The sequence below is a fragment of the Carcharodon carcharias genome, chromosome 16 (assembly GCF_017639515.1).
Source record: "Carcharodon carcharias isolate sCarCar2 chromosome 16, sCarCar2.pri, whole genome shotgun sequence".
In the NCBI taxonomy this organism is placed as follows: domain Eukaryota; kingdom Metazoa; phylum Chordata; class Chondrichthyes; order Lamniformes; family Lamnidae; genus Carcharodon; species Carcharodon carcharias.
The window spans coordinates 94,898,178-94,923,633 of NC_054482.1; the positions used below are offsets into that span (position 1 = coordinate 94,898,178).

The following is a 25,456-nucleotide window of genomic DNA, read 5'->3' on the forward strand; positions in this document are numbered from 1 at the left end:
GCGACCCAGCAGTCTGTTTAAAAGGGCTGGCAGCCTCCTGTAGACTGGTGACAATGGCCACTTCAAGATCACACCGCAAGGCGTCCGCTGAGCAGGCCAAGCTGGAGGGAAGGGCAGAGGAGCAGGGCAGGCTGCAGGGTCTGCCACAGGAGCAGGGCAGTCAGCAGGGTAGGCAAGCAGGAGGCCAATGCGCCCCTTGCCCTTCAGACGAATGCCTTGCTGCCCTCGTCGAGGAGGTGGCAGCACGGTGGGAGGTGGTTGGTCCCCCAGGATGGGAGGAGGAGGCCTCCCCCAACATGACCAAACATGCTTGGGAGGAGTTGCAGAGGTGGTGAGCTCCCGCAACGTGGTGCGGTGCACCTGGATTTGGCGCCATAAGCACTTCAATGCTTTGTTGTGCTCTGGAAGGTTGAGTACCATGTTGGCATTGGTCACTTAACCTGCAGGTAGCCTTAGCCTTTGAGGTCACCCCCCCCCGCCCCCCCCCACCCCAGCAAGCCTTACTGTCGTGACTGCATTGAATCATGCTGGGCATTTTTCCTACACTGGGTGGGCAAGCAGATAGTGCCCATGCTTACATCAGCCTGAGTGGTTCATGAGTTCTCCGCCGCACCATGTGTTGCTCTTAGTCGCACATGACTAGTCTGGGGGCAACATGCAGGAGATGCAGCTAGGTGCATACTTAGAACTCCAACACATGTCCTATTCGCTGAAGGGTTCTCAAAATTCCCACATTTTTCATATCATCAACAAGGATATGACTTTTGGACTTTTATGGCAGAGGATTAAGTGTAGAACCCTGCAGACAGGAGGCTAGGACGAGAGGAGACAGAATAAACATTCTTCCCTTTAAAACAATCAACCCAGAGAAAGACTTCATCTTACATGAAACTAAAGCCCATCAAAACCTTGCATAAATAATCGCTACTAACTACTAAGGCAGGAAGGCCACAATCAATGCAATTATTCAAACCCATCAATACTCCACACATACAATAGCTTTCAGTTCAAGACTAGTTACAGGGACAGGAAGACAATGATAAACATCATGTGAGCCCATTAAAAACAATGAGACAACAATCACCTGGGGAAGCCCACCAAAATCAGACAAAGGACTAACCTTGATTTGGATTGAGGTAAGAAATTCGAAAAAAAAAACAGTATAACTGGGCCACCAGTTACGAAGGGGAAGCTGACACAGGAGGGTGAGCAGTTTTACAGGGTGAGCAGTTTGGAGTAGTTGAAGCAGTTTTGGAGGGTAAGCAGTTTTTAGAGCGGTTGAAGCAGAGTTTAAGCAGGGAGCTGAGCCAAGCAGAGGAAGGAGATCTGGAGGTTTGCAGGCCCGCAGGCAACATCATGGCAAGGGGCACCGGGTGGAGGCTCAACCGAAGACATCAAGGCCGCAACCACAGCCCTCCACGAAGATCGACTGCCCACAACCGCGCCCTCCACCCAACTGAAGAACCTTCGCCGATTCCACAGGCCAGGACCACATGGGGATGGCAGGCCTCAGAGGACACAAAGAGCATACTCCAAAACTGCAACTGGCTTACCTGGCTGGATTTCGAACTGTCAAGGAACCCTGGTTGGTGAGCATGATCCCTGACCTCTCCTAGTTCAATTTAGTTAGGTTTTGGGGGTGGGACAAGGGTAAGGGGATTAGAAGCGTGATTTTCCCTCGTTATGCCATGTGTTCCCCATTCTTAATAAGTGTACTTTGTAGGTCTGTATAATCACAGTGTATTCCTAATGTTATAAGTTAATAAACCCAGTTTTTTTTCTTGCACCAAAACCAGTTGTCTGCCGCACTTTGTCACAACCCCCAAATAAGGCCAAGGTCTAGAACCCAGGGAGTGGGAATGATTCAGACCACTCAGAAGTCAAAGATGAAGCTGACACACATCCTACATCACAGTGATGAAATTGTGGAAGGAGAGCCTCAAGGTCTCATGGCCAAGAACCATCTGCTACCCTCGACGCTGCACTTGGTTGTGCCTCCTTGCTATGGGAGCAAATGCGTTTCCTAAAGTGATGTACGCAGAATGTGTCCAAGGTGGCCATTGGGGGCAGGTGTACTATCTTTGTGTGACTGATCAGCAGTAGCGGGGAGAGGAGGCACTGAAGGCCTGATATGGGCCCTGTGGTTGGGGTGTGGCATGCACATGTGCAAATTACCGCAATGAATAATGTTCTCTGTTTCTCAGGAGAAGAATGCTCATAATGCATTGGAGCGTTCGAGGACTGGAAGCGGCCAGGCTCATTTCATGATGTTAAGACGCTTCGAGCAGGAGATCCTAGAGCTTGAGAGGCGCCATGAGCCCAGGTCATCTGATGTCGGTGAGGCTGGGGTGAAACGACCAGGTATTTGAGGCCAACAGTGAGATCCACAATGTCCTCCCAACATCCATAGCACTGATGATTGTTTAATTTGTTATTGTTGCAACATTGCTCAGTCACAGACTGATAGAGTCAGCGATGTGGATTATAGAAAAAAGCCCTTCGGCTCTTCGAAGATGATTGTGTCAAACACGTTCCTAAGTCTCCTAATCCCATTTCCCAGCACTATGCCCATGGCCTTGGATGCCATGGCAATGCAACTGCACATCCAAATACTTATTGCATGTTAGGAGGGTTTCTGCGTCCACCACCCTTTCAGTCAGTGCGTTCCACATTCCCAACACACTGTGTGCAAAAGTTGCTTATCACCTCACCTGTCAACCTTATGCCCCTTAACTTAAATCTATACCACCTGGTTACTCATCCCTCCACCAAGGGGAAAAGTTCCTTTCTGTCGACCCTATCTATGCCCCTCATAAGTCAAACACATCAAACATGTCACCCCTCAATCTCCTCTGCCCTGGGGGAAATAACCCTAGTCTATGCTATGTCTTCTCATAAGTCAAAGTCTCCAGCCCAGCCAGCATCCTGGTCAATGAACTCTGCGCTTTCTCCACTCCAATCACATCCCTCCCGTGAAGTTCATTTCACAACTGCACACAGAACTATAGCTGTGGCCTAGGCAGTGTTTTCTGCACTTGGAACATTTCCTCCCTGCTCTTGTATTCTATGCCTTGGCTAATAAAGGCAAGTATGACATTTGCCTTCTTAAACACCTTATGTGCCTGTCCTGCTACCTTAAGGGGCCTGTTGACATGCACAGCAAGGTCCCTCTGATCCTTCTTACTTTCCACGGTCCTACCATTCCCGTGCCTTGTTTGTCCTGCCCAAGTGCATCGCCTCACGCTTATCCACATTACATTCCATTTGGCATTCATCAGCCCATCTGACCAGCCCGTCTATATCCTCCTTTAATGTAAGGCTATCCTCCTCACTATTTGCCACCCTACCAATGTTTGTGTCCATTGGTTCTGGAAGGTTGAGCACATAATGGGCCAGCTGGAAAGGGATGAAGTTTGTCAGTGTGTGCATGTTAACTGATCCACTGTCCTTGTTGTTCATTTCAGCATCATCAAAGCCTGTCCACCAGGAGGAACTGCAGATGCCCCTCTCACACCTGAGGGCCCTCAAGTGTCACCTGCGTCACACCATTTCTGCGAGGCAGGCACCACCGCAGATACTAGCACCTCAGTGGGCATTGCAAAATCAGCTAGTGTCCTGGGGCACAGTGGAGAGGGCACTTCACAATCGCTGGAGGAGCTGGCAGAGACAGAGAGTGCCAATGGAGCCAGCAGTCAGAGGACTGCAGGGGACCAGGCATATGCTCAGCCGGTGCCTGATGATGTGCCTCTGGAGTCTTCCGAGATGCAGCAGCTGCAGGAAATGTGGTCGGGTGTGCAGGAGCATCTGGGAGTGATACATGAGGCTTGGTGTCCGTGGTGGAGGAGTCCAGGCGAGCATCACTGATGCAATGAGCCTCATGGCTGAGTGTCAAGCTCCCCCCATGGAGAGAGTGGCGACTCTCATGGAGAGGCGCCTCCAGGAGAACAAGCAGGTCCTCCTGGGGTTACGCTTGGACCTGCAAGCCCTCACAGCGCCAGTGGCCACAGCTGGTCAGTGCCAGTGTGGGAGATGGTGTGGGCTTCAAGCTTCTCAGCTCATTGCCCATCCATCCACGGTGAGCAGGGAGGTCCGGGCGCAGCAGCTGCCTGTCTTATCTGTGGGCTCCTCTCACAGTGCTCTGGATGAGGGCACCAGCTGCTCCGCCTCTCTCCCAGTGACTGTTTCATCTGGTGAGGCTGCAACAAATGAGGAGATGCCAGATGTGCAACTGGCAGTTCCCTCCCAGGCGGGGCCAGCACAGGCTCCACCGGCCAGAGGATGATTGCCAAGGTCATCAAGGCCAACAGGACAGCAGGGTCAGCAGGCTGTCCCAGATGCCACTCTGAGCGATGGGGCAGCACCAAGACATCGCACCTGAAAACGTAAACATAAGGCACATTAAGCACACCACAGGGTTGCTCACTGGTGCTTTTGTGTTGGCCAGAGATCAGGTCCTTATAATTTTTTTCTGCTTGCTTAATTTTTTTTTGGATTTGTGAGAACATCTGATGTTTAAAATAAAAATTAGATGTGTGACCATGGCTGAGGGGGGCTCCTTTGTTCTGCATGTGTATGTTTAAGATAAGTGTCATGAGTGTTTGTTTGGACATTCAACTTTATGTCCAAAGCCCTTAGTTCCTGCTGATGACCTGGCAGATTTTGCAATTAGGTGCCGAGTATGGAAGCGCCAGGCAAGGCTGGTCCTGCTGATCCATTTGTGTTGTGCTAGCTGAAGGTTCATTGGATTAAAGCCTCCCGGGTGTCCCTGCCTCCTTGGTGTAGTCCCGGGTCAGCGTCTACCCCCTCAGCATTCCCCTGTGCTTCTTCATCCTCAGAATCAGTGCTGGACTCATCGTGTGCAGCCGCAGCCACTGCATCAACATCTTCATCATCCACTGCGTCTGCCCCTTTCCAGTGGAAGATTGTGGAGAGTGCAACATGCAACCACTATTACCAACATATGATCTGGGGAGTACTGGAGTGCGCCCCCTGAGCAGTCCAGGCATCAGAAGCGGATCTTCAGAAAGTCAATGGCTCTCTCCACCGCAGCCCTTGTGGAGGCATAGCTCCTATTGTACCGCTGCTCAGCTTCTGGATGGCGCCATGAGGGGATAGCCCTTGTCTCCCAGCAGTCAGCCATCAAGCCGGGCTGGAGCACTGAAGAGCCCTGGCACCTGGGAGTGTCTGAGGATGTAGGCATCATGGGAGCTGCCTGGGGTACCTACACAGACTTGTAAAATCTGCAACCTGTGATCACACACACTATCTGCACGTTCATGGAGTGGAAGCCCTTCCTGTTGACGAAGGCACTGGACTCACCTGTTGGCGCCTTCATGGCCACATGTGTACAGTCTATAGCATCCTGGACATGGGGGAAGCCAGCAATGGCCGTGAAGCCTCTGGTTCGCTGTGCCTGGCTTGACTGGTCCCAATGGAAGTAGATGAAAGTCAATGCACGTCTGAACAGAGCGTTTGTAATCTGCTTGACACAAGTGTGGACAGCTGATTGAGAGACACCACAAAGATCACCCACCAAGCCCTGGAAGGAGCCAGATGCATAGAAGTTGAGGGCAGCTGAGACCTTCAGAGCATGGGGTGTCCATCCAGACTGTTAGGAGAGATCTCAGGGCCATTCATCTACAGATGTAGTTGACTGTCTCCCTTGAGAGTTGGAGCCTCCTTCGGCACTGCACCTCAGTCATATTGAGGTAGCTGCTTTGCCTCCTGTATACCCTGGCAGCAGGAGAGTGGTGTCTTCTGCGGCCTCTTCCACCTTGGACAACCTCTTGGCCCTGCGCCTCTTGTGCCTGCGCCTGTACTCCCAAAGGTGGGTCCCTGGAGGCTGAATGTGCACTCCTGGCCTCCTGCTTATTCTAGCCCTCCTTCCTCCTCAGAGGAGCTGCCTCCAGTGGACATGTCACAACCTATGCCTAGGCTAAGGGGAGGCCTCCAGAAAGCTGCAGGCCCGATAAAGATTACTGACTGCAGACTGCTGAGCTGAAGGTTCAAAGTACAAAGGTGCTGGAATTCATTCTGAACTGCTGCAGATCACACAGGCAAGTTTAAAATACTTTCTCCAATAAATACTCCACAAAGCAGATTGACGACCCCACTGAGCCCTCTTATCCTGCCTGTGGATGAGGTTCATAAAAAAGTCTCTTACCCGCCTGCCCATTGGCCGACCTGAAAATCGCCGTCGACCGACAAATTAAGGGCCTTAACTAGCCTATTAATTAATGGTGATGAAATTCGACGCACACCCGCCCAGCGAAATATCGCGACGGCGCGTGGTGACATCAGGATGCTCGCCCGATGTCACCGCGCGTCATTTTACCCTCTGGCGTGCGGGGCCCAGACCCCACACACGTCAAACTGAAAATTCTGCCCTTGGTGATTAATTTTGTTTGTAGGAAGTCCAATGCCCCTATGATAGAAACTGAAAATTGCTATTCTTTTCACTCAGAGATGCACGGATACATTCAAACAGTTGTGTTTTCCGTGCAGAGATCGGCTTGGTCTGCACACTATGATTGGCTAATGTGGTCTTCAGTGGGTCTGGATTTAAGGGCAGGATTTAATCTGAACAGATTGTCAAAATTTGCGTTTCAGCACAATATGCCACTTATGGCAACTTTGGGAAGTAGCCCACCACGTCCTGTGGAACATAGCATTGTCAAGCAGTTGGTCACAAGAATTTCCTGCTTTAAACAGTAGTACCAAGCTCTGGATAAATTTGCCCTATGTAAACCAGGTGCAGGTCCCCCCCACAACAATGAGTGGTTGTGAGGTGTTTGAGAGCGTTAGAGTCCCCAGCGCTTCTTCATTCATTTATGGCCCAATTGCGTTTTTTTAGTTTTTCTCAGGAAGTTAACAATACGCAGAATTTTACACCAAACGGATCTTACGTTCTCACCAAAGTCAAAGACGTTTACAATGGCTCGCCACATTTCGCTGCCCTGTCCCTGCTGCGAGGGGGCCATAAAATTCCAGCCAGTATCACAGATTTAAGAGGGCCCTGACCTTCTGAAGTTATGATAAGGCACATTTTTGAAGGTTGTGTTTTATGTGATAGTCCTTGAACTGATAAGTCACAAGGTGGAAAATATGCTCCACTCCTCAATATGGATATTCTCACTGAAAAGAATTCAGAGAAATTATGATATGTGTGTGTGTGTGTGTGAGAGAGTGTATATGTGTGTGAAGAAATAGAAGAAAATACAGCGGCCAAGTACTGTTGAGTACAGATAAACACAGATATCAAAATCTGATGGAAACCACAAATTGTAAGCATGTCTCAAACAATCAAATTTTTCATATTTTTGGGCACCAAAAGAATCAAGAGATATGGAAATAGGGCACGAAAGTGGAATTCAAGTAAAAGATTAGCCATAATCTTATCGAATGGGGAGTAGGCTTGAGGGACTGTATGGCACATATCTGTTTCTATAGGAGACTGTGGGCGGAATCGCCCCAGATTTGCACCAAGTATGGAAGCAGGGGGGAAAATGTCATTTTACCTGCCGGACACAATGGCAGCTTTTCACGCTGTATTGTCCCAAACCTGCTGCTTTAATTACACATTCCTGGGAAACACGCCGTTCCGATGGCAGGCAAGCTCTCATTCGCCCGCCACGCCATCACTTCACCGCTTCATCATGCCAGGCACCGCATTTAAAGTGCAGCCAAACGCACACCTCTCAGTGCTCCCAGCCCAGGAGTGCTGCATGAAAAACAGGGAGGCCCTGATAGGCAAAAAGACTGCAGCTCCCTGGTTTAGTGATGTGTCCCTGAGCACCTTTTGGACGCCGTGGAGGCCTGTCATGATGTCCTCTACCTGCGCCCTGGCCACAGGATGGGCAGCTGCATCACCAATCCAGCATGGGAGGCAGTGGCAGTGGTGGTCAGTGCCAATGCCCTGCAAAAGAAGACAACCATCCAGTGCCGCTACAAGATGAATGGTCTCATCCGTTCCGCCAGGGTAAGTTACTCTTCTCATCACTCTCAACTCACATTCACAAACCCATCACACGCCCACAGGGATCTCACACCTCAAGGGACAACACCGCTAACTCTTACACACCCCCTCATATCTCCAACAAGCTCAAATCCTCTGGAGCTCACATCCTCAACCAGTTCATGTCTCTGCTCACCACACAAACATTCCATGCAGTGTCAAATGTCCTGCTCATACTCTCTACACCTGTTTCCATGCAGGAGAAGCCTGCTCACACCAGCAGGGAGAGGTCCCAGACTGGGGGTGGAGTGGCCCACATTAGGCCCCTCACTCACTTTGAGGAGTGTGCCATCACGCTGACTGGTGAGGACATAGACTGTGCCTGCTGTGATGGTGAAGCCAGTGGCGAATGCCCTCGTGAGGATCCTGCACCACATCATCCCTCTCTCAACACAAATGTGAGTCTTTTCACTCCTGTTTTTGACTCTGCTGACATGCACCAAGTATCTCTACTTTGGTTCACAGGGAACTCTGCTAAAATCCCGATACCCTCAGACCAGCCAATACCTCAGCTCCATCCAGGTCCTCACCTCCAGCCAAGAGGACACCTTCTCCATTGAAGAGATAGAAATAAGCAGCCTGGAAGACCCATTACAGCGCTTACCCACACCCTCCACCAGTGCAGAGACATACACCTCGGAGGGACCTAGATTCGGGTTCACAATCTGGTGGTCACTGCACAGACACGTGTCCACAGCAGGAGTCGGCAGGTTCAGCTGAGCTCTTCAGCCCTTGGAGGACGGCTGAGGGAGAGGCATCTGTGAGGTCCTAGTCAGATGATGAGTCTTTGGATTTGGCCCTTCAACTCATCCAGGAGAGTCGTCAGATGGCAGGGCTTTATCACGCAGAGCTGTTGGAAGCCCTTAACAGAGTAGCTTGTGAGTCAGGGGAGTGCGTCTGTCTGCTCTCTGATGAAGTGGTGCACACATGTACGTGTATGGAGATCTCCATAGGGAGGATGGCGAATGCCATGGACACCTTACCCCATCACCTTCCACATTCCTCTGTGACCTATCAGCCGCAACACTTTTCCTTGGGGATGTCCAAGTGAACGTGTACGTTCCCTTACTTCCCCATCCGTATTAACCTCCCTGACTTCCTCCTTCTCACTGCCAGGGTCTGTGTCTTTTTCTGGGTCCCTACCAACCACTTCGCCGTCCCTTCTATTGCTACCATTGAATCCTCACCCTCCCACCCTACTGCCTCACTCTGCCCTCAGTCATTCTCGCCATTCCCTCATACCATGCCCATCCTCAGCTTCCCAGGAGGCAGTCATGGACTCATCAGAGCCCTCCCTTGCATGTTAACCTGGACATCTGCCCCTCTGGACCCCTTCCCCCCTTGGGACTCATTCCCCCAACCCCCAGACTCCCCCTCTTTGTCCTCTCCACCCCAGACTCTCGTCATGCTTAGTTCTTCACACTTCTTGACTTCTTCAGACACCTTCACTTCTTCCTCCAGGCTTACTCCTTCCTGACTCCTTCCTCATTGTTTATCTGGAAGGAGTGTTTGGGGCCTTCGACGGTGAGAAGAGACAAGGCAAAAGGGCAGATGTTGCAGCTCCTGCACTTGCTTGCAAAGGTGCCATAGGGGGTGTTGGGGGTGATGAGGAGTGGACCAGTATCATGGAGCGAACAGTCCCTTCAGAATACTAAAAGGGGCAGTTAAGGCTTGCTTGGTGGTGGCATCTCGCTGGAGGTGGTGGAAATGGCAGAGAATGACCTGTTGAATGTGGAGACTTGTGGTGATGAAAGTGATGACAAGGGGAATCCTACAATGATCCTGGGAGGGAGGAGAAGGAGTGAAAGCAGGAATGTGGGAAATGGGATTGACACAGGGGGCCTATCAACCACTGTGGATGGTAGGGAAATTCTTGGTTAAGGAAAAGGAAACACTGGAATGGATTGGTGAACCATATTGCCAAAATCAGGAAACTTTAGGCTGTCATGCTGCTGCTGCAAGCCTTGATGTGCACCTGAAACACTGTGCTCATGTTTGGTAGCTGAGCTTTTAGATCCATCTAAACCTTACGGGCAGTACAGAAAGGCTGATGCATTCTGTTAAAGGAAAGATCAGAAAAATGTACACTCTTCAGCCTTGAAGACAGCTTTAGTAAGATATGGAAGATACTAAATGGAATAGGAAAGGTCACTCCTGAGCAAGTCAAGTTAATGACTGTAGGACAAAGAGACTAGATACAATTGGTAAAGGAAATAAATCCAACATTGAGGTCAGGTCTTCAGACAAAGCATGATTAATACCTGGAAGTGATCTCCAATTAGGGGAGTGGAGGAAAAAAACCTTGTCATCATACTAAAGCCATTTGATGTGGTGATGGGAAGGGAGGTGAAATTGCGGGTTTCTATGATAGGATGAGCTGGAGAGACCAATCACATCTTTATGTTTGCAAACTGCAACAGTCATAACATAAGAACATAAGAACTAGGAGCAGGAGTAGGCAATTCAGCCCCTCGAGCCTGCCCCGCCATTCAATACGATCATGACTAATCTCATTTCGGCCTCAACTCCAATTTCCTGCCCTCTCCCCATAACCTTTCAAGCCGTTACTAATTAAAAATCTGTCTATCTCCTCCTTAAATTTATTCAGCGTCCTGGCATTCACTGCAATCTGAGGTAGTGAATTCCACAGATTCACGACCCTTTGAGAAAAGTAATTCCTCCTTTTCTCTGATTTAAGTCTACCACCCCTTAGCCTAAAACTATGGCCTCTCATTCTAGAATGCCCCACAAGGGGAAACATCTGCTCCACATCTACTTTGTCTATCCCCTTTACCATCTTATATACCTCAATTAGATCTCCTCTCATCCTTCTAAACTCTAGCGAGTATAGGCCTAAACTGTTCAATCTCACCTCATAAGACAAGCCCCGCATCTCTGGAGTCAATCTAGTGAACCTTCTCTGAACTGCCTCCAATGCAACTATATCCTTCCTCAAGTAAGGGGACCAAAACTGTGCACAGTACTCTGTGTGTGGTCTCACCAATGTCTCGTACAGTTGCAACAACACTTCCCTATTTTTATACTCTATTCCTTTAGCAATAAATGCCAAAATTCCATCTGCCTTCCCTATTACCTGCTGTACCTGCATACTAGCTTTCAGTGATTCATGCACAAGGACACCCAGATCCCTCTGCACTGAAGCATTCTGAAGTTTCTCTCCATTTAAATAATAAGTCACCTTTTTATTCTTCCAATCAAAATGGCTAACGTCACACTTATCCACGTTAAAATCCATCTGCCAAATTTTGGCCCATTCACCTAACCTGTCCATATCCATTTGTAAATTTCTTATTTCTTCATTGCAACTTACTTTCCCACCTATTTTGGTGTCATCTGCGAATTTAGCTATAGTACCTTCTGTCCCTGAATCCAAATCATTAACATAGATTGTAAATAGTTAGGGCCCAAAGACTGAACCCTGTGACACCCCACTGGTTACAGCTTGCCATCCAGAAAAATACCCATTTATCCCGACTTTCTGCTTTCTGTTGGTTAGCCAATCCCTCTATCCAAGCTAATATATTACCGCTAACTCCATGTGACCTTATCTTGTGTATTAATCTTTGTGCGGCACCTAATCAAAGGCCTTCTGGAAGTCCAGATACACTACATCTACAGGATCCCCATTATCCACTTTGCTTGTCACATCTTCAAAGAACTCTAGCAAATTAGTCAAACATGATTTACTCTTCATAAAACCCTGCTGACTCTGATGGGTTGCATTTTGACTTTCCAAATGCCCCATTACTACTGCCTTAATAATGGATTCCAACAATTTCCCAATGACAGACATTAAACTAACTGGTCTATAGTTTCTTACTTTCTGCCTCCCCCCATTTTTGAATAAGGGTGTTATATGAGCATTTTTCCAATCCAGAATCCAGGAAATTTTGGAATATTATAGCCAATGCATCCATTATCTCTGCTGCCACTTCCTTTAAGATTCCAGGATATAGGCCATCAGGTCCTGGGGACTTGTTACCCTTTAATCCCAATAGTTTGCTCAGTACTTTTTCTCTAGTGACGGTAATTGTTCTAAGTTCTTCCTTCTCTGTATCCTCTGCACTACCTGTTACTATTGGGGTGGTATTAGTGTCCTTCACTGTGAAAACTGAGGCAAAATATTGATTAAGCGTCACTGCCATTTCTGCGCTCCCCACTATTAACTCCCCAGTCTTGTCCTCCAAGGGACCAACATTCACTTTAGCTATTCTCTTTCCTTTTATATAATTGTAGAAGCTGTTGCTATCAGTTTTTACATTTTGCAGTAGTTTTTGTTCATAATTTACCTTTGCTCTTTTTATTTTTTTTAGTAACCCTTTGTTGATCTTTAAAAGTTTTCCAATCTTCCAGCCTGCCACTGACCTTTGCAAATGGTATGCCTTAGTTTTTGCCTTTAAGTTATCTTTAACTTCCTTGCTTAGCCATTGATGTTTTTTCCCCCTCTTACCTTCTTTCTTCTTATATATATTTCTTCTTATATATATATATTCTTATATATATTTTACTTGGAAGGAATTGAATATCTCCTTAAATATCTGTTCATCAACTGTCCTACCTTGTAGTCTTCCTGCCCAGTCCACTAGGGCCAAATCTGCCTTCATACCTATGTAGTTTCCTTTGTTTAACTGCAGAACAATAGTATGGGACTCAAGTTTCTCGCTCTCAAACTGAACTTAAAGTCTATCATGCTATGATCACTCTTCCCGAGAGGATCCTTTACTATGAGATCATTAATTAATCCCATCTCATTACACAAAACCAAATCCAAAATAGCTTGTTCCCTGGTTGGTTCCACAACATATTGCTCCAAGAAACAATCTCTAAAACACTCTATGAATTCTCCCTCAAGGTTACCTTTGCCAATTTGTTTAGTCTAGTCTATATGCATATTAAAATTGTCCGTGATTATTGCCGTGCCTTTCTTACATGCTCCCAGTATTTCCTGGTTTATATTGTGCCCTACTGCTAAACTATTGTTTGGGGACCTATAGATTACTCCCACCAGGGACTTCTTTCCCTTGCTATTTCTTATTTATATCCAGACTGACTCTACGTCTTGCTCTCCAGTGCCTATATCATTCCTCACTATAGCACTGATCTCTTCCTTTACTAACAAAGCTACACCACCTCCTTTTCTTTCCTATCTATCCTTCCGAAACTCTGAGTACCCTTGGATATTCAACTCCCAAACCTGTTTTCCCTGTAACCACATCTCAGTAATCACTACCAAATCATACCTATTTATCTCTATTTGCGCTGTTAACTCATTAGTTTTATTCCGAATGCTACGTGCATTTAGATACAAAGCCTTTAATTTGCCCAATTGTCAATTTTCCCCACTCTTATATGATTCTTTGGTGCAATATGGCGTTCACACACTCTGTCCCTTCCTTTCACCTTTTGATCACAATCAGCCTCGTCACTAACCTGCACTCTTACCCACTCCTTAAACTTTGATTTTTTATATTTCCGTGCAGCTGAACCCTCCCCCCCACTATTTAGTTTAAAGCCCTATCTACAACCCAAGTTATGCGATTCGCCAGGACACTGGTCTCAACATGATTCAAGTGGAGCCCATCTGAATGGAATAGCTCCCTCTTTCCCCAGTACTGGTGCCAATGTCCCATGAATTTGAGCCCTCTTCTGCCACACCAATCTTTGAGCCACGCATTTACCTCTTTAATCTTATTGACCCTGTGCCAATTAGTTTGTGGCTCAGGTAGTAATCCAGAGATTATTACCTTTTTGGTTCTGCATTTTGCGATTGGACCTCTGATTGGGTGCTGTCAGGTAACAAATCTGCTTGATTTTAGATGTGTAGACACTAGCAGATTTAGCAGGGTCAGCTCAATTTGGAAAATGGAAACAAGCTGCTGGCTCATATTCAACCCGCCACTGGGATTTGCCAAGGAAGTGATGGTGGAGGGATGGGATGGCGAACCAGGTTAATGGTTGTGGGAGACGAAAAAAGGAAATTGTGTGCAAACATTCATTATGGAAGTGCTTACAAGAAGTGATGAAGAAAATTAAATGAATTTGGCTACTTTAAAGATACAAAATTGCTTGTAGCCATTACAAAATCATCTCCGTAAAACAGCATTGCAGCATACTTGAAAAGTTATGGAAGCATAAGTGGATACAGTTGAGCACCTTTGGCAGTGACAGCCCAATGATTCACCCTGCCAATAGACAACACAGCTCTGTCACTACCACCCTGGTGATTTGGACACCTTCAGGCTGAAGTCTTCAGATAAAACCAGGCAAGCGTAGATCTTCCCATAACTATGGCTGTGAGGACATGCCCATGCAAGGTGCATCCTAACCTACTGGGCATCCTCTGTTAGGCAACATTCTGTTGGTTTGCTTCCAGCTGGGGGGATTCCTGGGGACCAATGCATTGCACCAACTTGGTGGATCTGCCACAAGGGACTTCCAAATCCCCAAAAGGATGAATTACCTCTCCCACTCCATAACTTTGCAAAAGTACACATAAATGTGGTTACAGCGGTGGAGCAAGATAATGTAGTCAGGGTATCATTTAAATACCACAGCTGGAAAGCTGGCAGATGCTTCATAGATGACTTCAGAACATGTCTGGGAAATTAACTGGGGCACTACATGGTGAAAGATCTTGTGTGTCCCTCACAGCTGTGTATTCAACCAGTTTTAAGAACTCAAAATATATATTGTACAACAATGAAAAACAAAATAATGACTTCTATCAAGTGGTAAAAGAGCAAACATCTAACTCCTCGCATTGGGGAAATATTTGATCTGGTAGCAATATATAATGTAATAAATGTACAATATATATATTATGTATTATATATCATATAATACATGTGCTTCTTTGCTGGAAATATTAACCAGAAAAAAATTTCATGATCATGTTTTTTTTGATCATCATATAATCTTATAGTGTAAAGAAGGACTATTTTGCCCATTGTACCTCTTAGAAAGAACTTTTCAACTTAGTCACATTTCAACCCACATTTCCCATATTTCTTTATTTTTTTTTAACTTCTGCACCTCCTGTCTCCAAGTAAGTATACTTTCAGCATTTTGTTTGCAACTTACAATGTTCCTTTAATGATAGCCTGTTAGGCTGCATAAAAATGGAGAACACATTCCAAGCTGAACCCTGCTCTATTGACATCCTGGGGTTACCATTGATCAGAAACTGAACTGGACCTGCCATATAAATACTGCAGCTATATGAGCAGGTCAGAGGCTGGGAGATCAGTGGCAACTCACCTCCCAACTCGTCAAAGCCTGTCCAGAAGGCACAGGTCAGGGGTGTAACGGAATACTCTCCACTTGCCTGGTTGAGTGCAGCACAACAATACACAAGAAGCTTGACACCATCCAGGACAAAGCAGCCCGCTTGATTGGCAACCTTAAGCAGTCACTTCCTCCGCCATCGACACCTAGTGGCAGCAGTGCGTACCATCTACAAGATACATTGCAGCAACTCACCAAGGCCACTTCAATAGCACCTTCCAAAGCCCTGATCTCTACCACCTACAAGGACAAGGGCAACAGATGTATGGTAACACCACCACCTGCAAGTTTCCCTCCAAGCCACGCACTATCCTGACTTAGAACTATATCGCTGTTCCTTCACTGTTGTTGGGTCAAAATCCTGGAACTCTCTTCCTAACAGCACTGTGGGTGTACCTACACCAGATGGACTGCAGCAGTTCAAGAAGATAGCTCATCACCACCAAAGGCAATTAGGGATGGGCATTCTGTGCCACAGTTTAACAGTGGGTTGCTGGTTTCCCAGGCCATGGGCACTCTGTAAATATTAGACCCTCTAAATCAAGGATCCATTATTCTTTTCTGGTGGTTCAGGCAGATGTAAACAATGTTAAGAAACCACCTGAAGAAAAGTAGGGAATTCCCCTGGCATCCTGAACCAATGCTAACACAGATTAACCAGTCATTTGTCTCATGCTGATTGTAGGATATTGTGATAACCAAACTGAGTGCCAGTTTCCCTATATAACATCACAGTGATTGCACTTCCAAAGTAAATGGTTAGTTTACTTTTGAACTAAGGATATCCTAAGGAGGCAGTAAGGTATTATATAACTACATTATATGTGCAATATTCTAAGATGGGGTGTTAGACTGCATATAGACCAAGCTTTTCTGAATGCAGCTGGTCCAGCTGTCTGCGCTCAAGGCAAATCTGTTTTGCAAAGGGGGCCTCAAACAGGCGATATAAAAAGCGTCTAATGACTGTTTCAAGCATGGCCTTGGCTGCTGATTTTTTTTACCTATAATAACATGGAGGGGAATGTACTTCCGGCTCATAACGAGTGAATGATTCCGGTCGGCCATATTGCGTCTTTAGTGTCAGACACTCAAGCGCAGTGCCATCCAATTTCTAAGCGAGAATATTTCAAATGCACTGATTAACTGATCAATTTTATGAGTTTTATTATCTTCCCTCACATCTATTTTTTTCAAGCACTGAATCCAGATATAAGTAAATCATGAAGTAACCTCAGGTCAGATTGTGAGAATGTCCTTATAAAATGCTGGTTAGGACAAACTTCCTGAAGAGCCTTACTCAAATTCCAACATAGTCAAAATATTGTACTTCATTTGTACAAATGTTGTTTCTTATATTTGCTTCATTGCACTGCAGACATTAAGCCTTGGCCATCTGGTGTAAAGCATGAAACTGCACTGCAAGTACTTAATGCCGAGTTGGTGACAAGATTATGCATAATTAAAAGATTACTACAAGATGAAAATAACAACCTATGCTTTTTCTTTGACTCATTTAAATGCAAATAGATACAGCCATGTGTGGTACAAACGACAGAAATAGGATTTTATATCTGAAACGCCGAAACAATAAATTCCTAATAATGCAGCCCTAAACAAGGCATTACCTCCGGGTTCTTATTAAACAAAATATGTTTCATTCTTACCCAGCTGTGATCTTACTTGTGCAGATCAGTCCAAAAGCAAAGTTTCTTAAGAAGTGAAGAAAATTCTTTGTACATGGAAAATTTCTCTCTATTGTGTGGCTTCACATCGTGATTATAATAAGACTTCTGGGCAAATCAAGAGCTGAGCTGAGGCCATAGGCTGGCTGCTGAATTTCACGACCACCGGTGACCAACTTGTGGTTTCGTGTACAAATGTTTCCCCTCCCACCCCCACCCCTACCCTTCTCTCAGATAACTTCAGCCAGCTCCATACCATTCCTGGCTGCATTAATCAGCACACATCCATCCCAGTGTTTTATGCGGAATGTTCAAACTTGCTTTGCTTTACTTTGGCTTGTCAGCTGTCTTCCGCTGCATGACACGCAGCAGTCAGAGGCAATTAGCAAATTACTTTTCTCCTAAATTAGCTTCCTATGCTTTGGCGTCATGTCAATCAGCTTGTCCTCTCAAGCTGCCCCTGTATATTTTATAAGCAAGCAACAGCTGATAGAATGACAACACAATTACATGATTCTTTCCCCCTTTAAAACCTTGTCACTGGCTACTGTCAGTCACTTCTTTCTGCTGCTTCTTATTTGTTGCCTTGTTCTTTCAAGCTTAGGAATAAAAATGACATCTAAACTGCACAAATGCAAGAAATCTGAAAACTGGAACTGTACATTTGGCCTACCAACAATTAAAAGAGAAAAATTTTGCCAATTTTGATGAAGGACTCAGGTCTACTGTTACCTACTGTTTTTTTCTTTAATATGATAATTAATCTGCTTAATATTTCAAGGAATTTATGTTCCTTTCCCTGACATTACCTACACCATCTGCATTTATATAACGCCTTTAATGTAGTACAACATACTGAGGCACTTCACAGGAGAGTTACCAGAGAAAGCTTAACACCAAACTGCATTAGGAGATAACAGGACATCTGAGCAAAGGCCTGATTAAAGAGGTAGGTTTTTAGAGGTACCTTAAAGGCAGGGAGGGAGGCAGAGAAGTTTAGGGAAGGAATTCCAGATGGTTACTCATTTGCTTTGCAGACCTCACTCATTCAATTTTGCACTGTTTCCAAGTTCTAGTTTATTACAGTGCACCATGAAAACAGCAATTTCCTTGTTTCACCTTGGAGTAAAATTGTATGCCTTGCACCATTGTTTCTGGAATAACTGCAGATTTAACCTGTTGGCGTAGGTGAATGTAAAGATGACTCTGATTGCCACTAACTTCAGAATGCACCCACCACTTTAAGAAATGGGCCGAATGTAAACACAATTATAAATCAGCAGAGTTGTCAGCTAGTTGGGTCACTCCATTCCTTAGTCTGACAGCTTCTATATCAGACAAAGAAGGAATGGCAGCTAATAATTTTTTCCATTTAAACAAACTTATTAGGGAAGTGAGGTATTTCTCATTTATATGCAGCCTGTTGCAAGACAATCGAGGTGTTCAAGATTCACCGCAAACCACAAAAGTCAAACTCACAAGTTTATTAATGTCACCTGTACCCCTGAATGTGCTATATTCTTCAATTTAATGCCTTCTGGGTTCTCATTTCTGTTCAGTAATTTCCAAATCTTCCCTGCTGTTAGCTGGTTATGAATATTGGTTATGACAAGACCTTCTCCCACTGCGTTGTCCATGTAATTCCTTATCTTCACTTGTCATTGGCTATATTCAAAGCTTTTTCTGATGTGTCAGTTTTTATGGGGCTGTGCCAACTTTTTTTTGAAGCTATTGTTCATCTTTTTTTTCTGTTTCTAGGTTGGCATACACTGCTCCACTGCAATTCTCCTGAAATCAGCTAAGTCCAGGTATTTCTTGGTCTGTTATTTGTTTCCACATTGTGAGGTACACTCAGTAACAGATTCATCACAGAAGCTTGCTTTATAGGGCATTTCTCTGACTTCGCGCTCCCAGTAGACGGCTTTGTACGCCAAGAATGTGTATTAAGAATATGCATTCGTGCAGATGTCTCATGAGGGATTTTGTAATCCTTAATCTATTTGTAGATTAGATTTATTCAGGTGTAAACAAAGGCTGAAGAGCTGAATAATGAAAAAGAACTAATAGTTGGAGGTTACAGCAACATTCTTAGAGAGGTGCCATGAGAATAGATTGGTTCTTACTGCATTTTGATGTATGAATATGCAACCCATATAAAGCCTAGTTATTTATAGAGTGGAACTTATTGCATGCATGCCAACTGTCAGATTCTTTTTAGCTGATAGTCAGTATTTTGACCCATGTATCAACTTGTCAGCAATTCTCAAGAAGCAGCAGCATTTTTTTTTGCTAGGAGCGGAGGTTGTCAACATCAATCACTCCAAAGGTTGTATTGGAGCTTGTCAGCCAAACTTGTTGGATGTTGAGACTTGAACTAGTCATATATTAGTTTGTTACATGCAAATTCAAAAATTCATGCAAATACGAAACAAGTTATTATTTTCTGAGAGACTGTTACAGGTGCTGTAATTGAGTGTTTCTTACATAAGGAGTTATATATAAGACAAATAAAGCTGCTCAAAGGAACTTTCTTGGCTATCTTGGTTATTATCCTATGTAAAGGTTTATTTTCTTCTTTAGGGTTTGTAGCTGCTTTTTGAGATAAAATGAATATTCCCTGGTATGAATGTATTAATTGGGCTTGCTTAACAATTTGTGTCACTGTTTTATTGGAATTATTGGTGTTTGGGAATAAAATAGAGGCTGGTGTTGGAATGATGCTGAGATGTACTGACCTACAACACATTGGAATTTACGCTCAGAAATACAATAGAATCTAAGAATTTAATCCACTACACCAAAATAGGTGCCAAAAATTAAAAGGGATGAAATTGGTCTTCAGCTATAGCATTTGGTGGTGGGTGGTGGGGTGGTGGGGGGGTAGTCGGAATGTATGTGGTTGAGCAGTGGCAGGGTACTCTGTGTGTGTGGTTAAAATAGGCAGCTGATTTGCTATCACCTGTCTTGTACCATCGCCAAAGATCCACTTAATCCGCAAAATGTTCTGAAGAGAGGCCTACCCTCATAAATAATACATTTCATGCCTTCCAGACTGTTTCCGTTCAATAATTTCCAAATCATCCCTGTTGCTATGAATATTGGTTATGACAAGACCTTGTCCCACTGCGTTCTCCATGTAATTTTTTATCTTCACATGTCATTGGCTATATTCGAAGCTTTAACTGACGTGTCAGTTTTTATGAGGCTGTGCCAACTTTTTTTTTGAAGTTATTGTTTGTCTTTTCTCTGTTTCTAGGTTGGCATGCATACAACAGTAAAAGCTCCAATGCAATTCTTCTGAAGTCAGCTAAGTCTAGGTATTTCCTGGTCTGTTATTTGTTTCCACATTGTGAAGTGCACTTAGCAACAGATTCATCACAGGAGCTTGCTTAATAGGGCATTTCTCTGACTTTGCACTCCCAGTAGATGGCTTTGTGTGCATTAGGAATGTGCATTCATGCAAATATCTCATGCAGGATTTTGTAATCCTTAATCTAGTTGGTCGGAAAAATCATTTGCCGGATGCACTTTTCACAAATGTCATTGGCAGGTGAGAGTCCAATGAACATAGCCCATGAGGGAGGAAGCTGGTCTCTCTGGCTACCTACATCTCTTCTCTGGTAATCACCAAATCAGGAGGCCCCGGAGACGGAGCGTACAGCATCCTTTGGTATACCTGAGATCTTTCATGATCAATAAACGTTAAAGAGAAGAGAGTGTCTTATGAACACTAATAACATAATTGTTGGTTTTGTTGGGACTTCATTGTTTATTCTGACATCTTTTACTCCGACTGGACTGTATGTTTCATTCTTATCTTCATGATGGCATTAAAGTGGCAAATGTTATCACAGAATCACAGAATCACACGGTGCAGAAGAGGCCCTTCGGCCCACTGAGTGTGCACCGACACGTGAAAAACACCTGACCTACCTACCTAATCCCATTTTCCAGCAGTTGGTCCATAGCTTTGAATGTTATGACTTGCCAAGTGCTCATCCAGATACTTTTTAAAGGATGTGAGGCAACCCGCTCCACCACCCTCCCAGGCAGCGCATTCCAGACCGTCACCACCCTCTGGGTAAAAAGGTTTTTCCTCACATCCCCCCTAAACCTCCTGCCCCTCACCTTGAATTTATGTCCCCTCGTGACTGACCCTTCAACTAAGGGGAACAGTTGCTCCCTATCCACCCTGTCCATGCCCCTTATAACCTTGTACATCTTGATCAGGTCGCCCCTCAGTCTTTTCTGCTCCAACGAAAACAACTCAAGTGTATCCAACCTCTCTTCATAACTTAAATGTTTCATCCCAGGCAACATCCTGGTGAATCTCCTCTGCACCCCCTCCAGTGCAATTACATCCTTCCTATAATGTGATGACCAGAACTGCACCCAGTACTCCAGCTGTGGCTTCACCAAGGTTCTATACAACTCCAACATGATCTCATTGCTTTTGTAATCTATGGTTCGATTGATAAAGGCAAGTGTCCCATATGCCTTTTTCATCACCCCACTAACATGCCCCTCCGCCTTCAGAGATCTATGGACACACACGCCAAGGTCCCTTTGTTCCTCACAACTTCCTAGTGTCATGCCATTCATTGAATACTTCCTTGTCAAATTACTCTTTCCAAAGTGTACCACCTCACACTTTTCAGGGTTAAATTCCATCTGCCACTTATCTGCCCATTTGACCATCCCATCTATATCTTCCTGTAGCCCAAGACACTCAATCTCTCTGTTACCACCCGGCCAATCTTTGTGTCATCCGCAAACTTACTAATCCTACCCCGCACATAGTCATCTATGTCGTTTATATAAATGATGAATAATAGGGGACCCAGCACAGATCCCTGTGGTACGCCACTGGATACAGGCTTCCAGTAACTAAAGTATTCTTCTGTCATCACTCTCTGTCTCCTACAACTAAGCTAACTTTGAATCCACCTTATCAAATTACCCTGTATCCCATGTGCATTTGCCTTCTTTATAAGTCTTCCATGTGGGACCTTGTCAAAGGCTTTGCTGAAATCCATATAAACTACATCAACTGCACCACCTTCATCTACACACCTGATCACCTCCTCAAAAAATTCAATCAAATTTGTTAGGCATGACCTCCCTCTGACAAAGCCATGCTGACTATCCCTGATCAAACCTTGCCTCTCCAAGTGGAGATAGATTCTCTCCTTCAGAATTTTCTCCAATAGTTTCCTTACCACTGACATAAGACTCATTGGCCTGTAGTTCCCTGGCTTATCTCTACAACACTTTTTAAATACCTGAACCACATTAGCTTTCTCCAGTCCTCTGGCACCTCCCCCATGGCCAGAGAGGAATTAAAAATTTGGGTCAGAGCCCCTGCGATCTCCTCCCTTGCCTCCCTCAGCAGTCTGGGTCACAAATCATCTGGACCTAGAGATTTGTCCATTTTTAAGCCTTGTCACTTCCTATATCAATTTGCTTAAGAACCTTAAGGACTCTCTCCCCGAGTTCCATACCTTCATTCTCATTCTCTTGGGTGAAGACAGATGTGAATTATTCGTTCAACACTCTATCGATGTCCTCTGGCTTCACCCATAAATGGCCCCCTTGATATATAATGGGCCCTACTCTTTCCCTGGTTATCCTCTTCCCATTGATATAATTATAGAATATCTTGGGATTTTCCCTACTTTTACTAGCCAGAGCTTTCTCATATCCCCTCTTTGCTCTCCTAATTGCTTTCTAAGCTCCACCCTGCACTTTCTGTACTCCACTAATGCCTCCGCTGATTTGCTCCCCTTGTACCTGCTAAAAGCCTCTCTTTTCCTTCTCATCGTATACTGAATATCTCTGGTCATCCATGGTTCTCTGGGCTTGTTACTCCTTCCTATCACCCTAGGGGAAATACGTTGAGCCTGTACCCTCCCCATTTCCTTTTTGAATGCCTCCCCACTGCTCTTCTGTAGTTTTCCCCAGAAGTCGTTGTTCCCAGTCTACCTTGGCCAGATCCTGCCTTATTTTAATCCGCTCTCCCCCAATCCAAAATATGTTTTTGCAACTTGTCTATTTCTTTGTCCATAACAAGCTTAAATTGTAGTATGTTGTAGTCACTATCACTAAAATGCTCTTCCACCACCACCTCAGCCATCTGTCCGCCTACATTACCCAGAATTAGGTCCAGCAATGTTGGACCCTCTACATATTGACCTAAAAAGTTCTCCTGTACACACTTAAAGAAATACATTCCATCCAAGCGCTTAACATTATGGCTATCCCAATTAATGTTGGGAAAGTTGAAATCACCTAATATAATTACCTTAATGTTATTGTTTTTACACACCTCCGCAAATTGTGCACATATTTGCTCTTCAATTTCTCACTGACTATCTGGGGGTCTATAATAAACACCTAACAATGTGGCTGCCCCTTTTTTATTCCTAAGCTCCACCCACAAAGCCTCATTCGATGCCCCCTCCAAGATATCATCTCTCCTTACTGCAGTAACGGACTCCTTAACTAATAATGCAATGCCTCCTCCTCTTTTACCCCCTCTCCTGTCTCGCCTGAAGATCTATATCCCAGAATGTTGAGCTGCCAATTCTGCCCCTCCCTCAACCACATCTCAGTGATGGCTACTATATCACAATTCCATGTGTCAATCCTTGCCCTTAACTCATCTGTTTTACCTGTAACACTCCTGGCATTAAAGTAGAGGCTATCTAGCCTTGCTTTACTTCCTTGAAACTTAATGCAGCTGTACTCCCTCTGACTTGATTGTTTTACTGTATTATGTTGTGTCCCTATTCTGCTAACATTCTGTGTCCCCTCCCCCTGCCAAATTAGTTTAAACTCCTCCCAACAGCACTAGCAAACCCGCCCACATTGATGTTAGTCCCGCTCTGGTTCAGATGTAGACCATCCCGCTTGTACAGGTCCCAACTTCCCCAGAAATGGACCCAGTGATCCAGGAATCTAAAACCCTCCCCCCTGCACCAACTCTTAAGCCAGTATTCATCTGTGCTAGTCTCCTATTTCTGAGCTTGCAAGCACGTGGCACTGGGAGTAATCCAGAGATTACAACCCGAGAGGTCTTGCTTTTTAGTCTACTGCCTAACTCCCTGAGTTCTTGATGCAAGGCCTCATCCCTCTTTTTACCTATGTCATTGGTACCAACATGTACCATGACCTCTGCCTTATCACCTTCCCCCTTCAGGATGCCCTGCAGCCATTCAGTGATATCCTGGACCCCAGCACCAGGGAGGCAACATACCAACCTGGAGTCACATTGATGGCCACAGTAGTGCCTATCTGTTCCCCTGATTATAGAATCCCCTATTACTATTGCTCTTCCTCCCTTCCTCCTCTCCTGTACAGACAGGCTGCTTGTGGTGCCAGAAGCTTGGCTCTGTCTGCACTCCCTGGAGGAACCAGCGCTCTCATCAGCCTCCAAAATGGAATACCGATTTGTGAGCAGGACCACTGGGGACTCCTCAGCTACCTGCCTGTTTCTCTTGGACTGCCTTGTGGGCACCCATTCCCTTCCTTCCTCAAGTCCCTTCAGCTGCGGTGTGACCACCTCTCTAAACATGCTATCCACGATGCTCTCAGACTTGCGGATGCTCCACAGTGTCCCCAGATGCCGTTTCAGCTCTGAAACCCGAGCTTCCAGGAGCTGCAGCTGGACATACTTCCTGCACAATGCTGGTCCTGGGCACTGAAAATGTTCCTACCTTCCCACATGGAGCACAAGGAGAGCTCCTGCCATGACTTATCCCTTTAAATTAAACCTTTTAAATCAATTACTTTAGGGCCCTTCTTTCCTGATTCTCTTTACTACAGAATATACAAACTATAAACCACAAAAACAGCTGAAACTATAAGCGATAAAAGTAGTAAATTCTTACCCGACCTTACCCACTACTTACCAGTCAGTCCTTTCCCTTGTAGCCTCTACTGCTGCAGCAGGGCAAGACCACTCTCTGAAGATTTAAAAAATTGGATAGCAAAGTAAAAATGCAAAGAGCACCTCTTCCCCTATGCACCAAATTCCCATTGTGCACCAAATTGCTCACTCTGGCTGTGTCTCACTCAGGATGAGGTATCTCCCCTGTTCGTGTGCAAGCACACTGTCATGTTGAAGCTTGTTTGGGGCAACTCAGTGTTGCCCTTATTGGCCTATCAAAATAGGCCCATCCTCACCATGAAACATGAAGTCAGAAGATTATCCATTATAGATTTAGCATTCAAATTTATTGGAATTTATTGTTTAGTGGATTATTCTTCATTCCTTTCCCCGTGGACAGTGTGAGGCCCATTGCACTAGAGAACAATTTGTGGAATAGTAAGTGACGGAATTATTTCTGTGACTATTAAAATTTCCTGGGAAAGAAGTAATGAACAAGGTAATGGATGAACAAGAGAACTCAGTTAGACCTGAACTGAATCCAATTTGCTGCAGAAACAGGTTGTA

At 45.2% G+C, this 25,456-nt stretch overlaps 1 protein-coding gene across 3 annotated transcripts in view; it reads right to left on the minus strand.

The window, feature by feature from the left end:
* The window catches only part of LOC121288843 (paralemmin-2-like), a 153,531-nt gene that overhangs the window by 107,283 nt on the left and 20,792 nt on the right, over positions 1-25,456 (minus strand). The window contains exon 1 of one of the 3 annotated variants that reach the window (XM_041207620.1): positions 17,258-17,306. The exons of 1 other annotated variant lie outside the window; for it this stretch is intronic. The gene's annotated coding sequence lies outside the window, so the exon portion shown is untranslated. Of the gene's footprint in view, positions 1-16,983; positions 17,174-17,257; positions 17,307-25,456 lie in introns of those variants that run through there. One more of the 3 variants, XM_041207617.1, reaches the window with a different exon arrangement.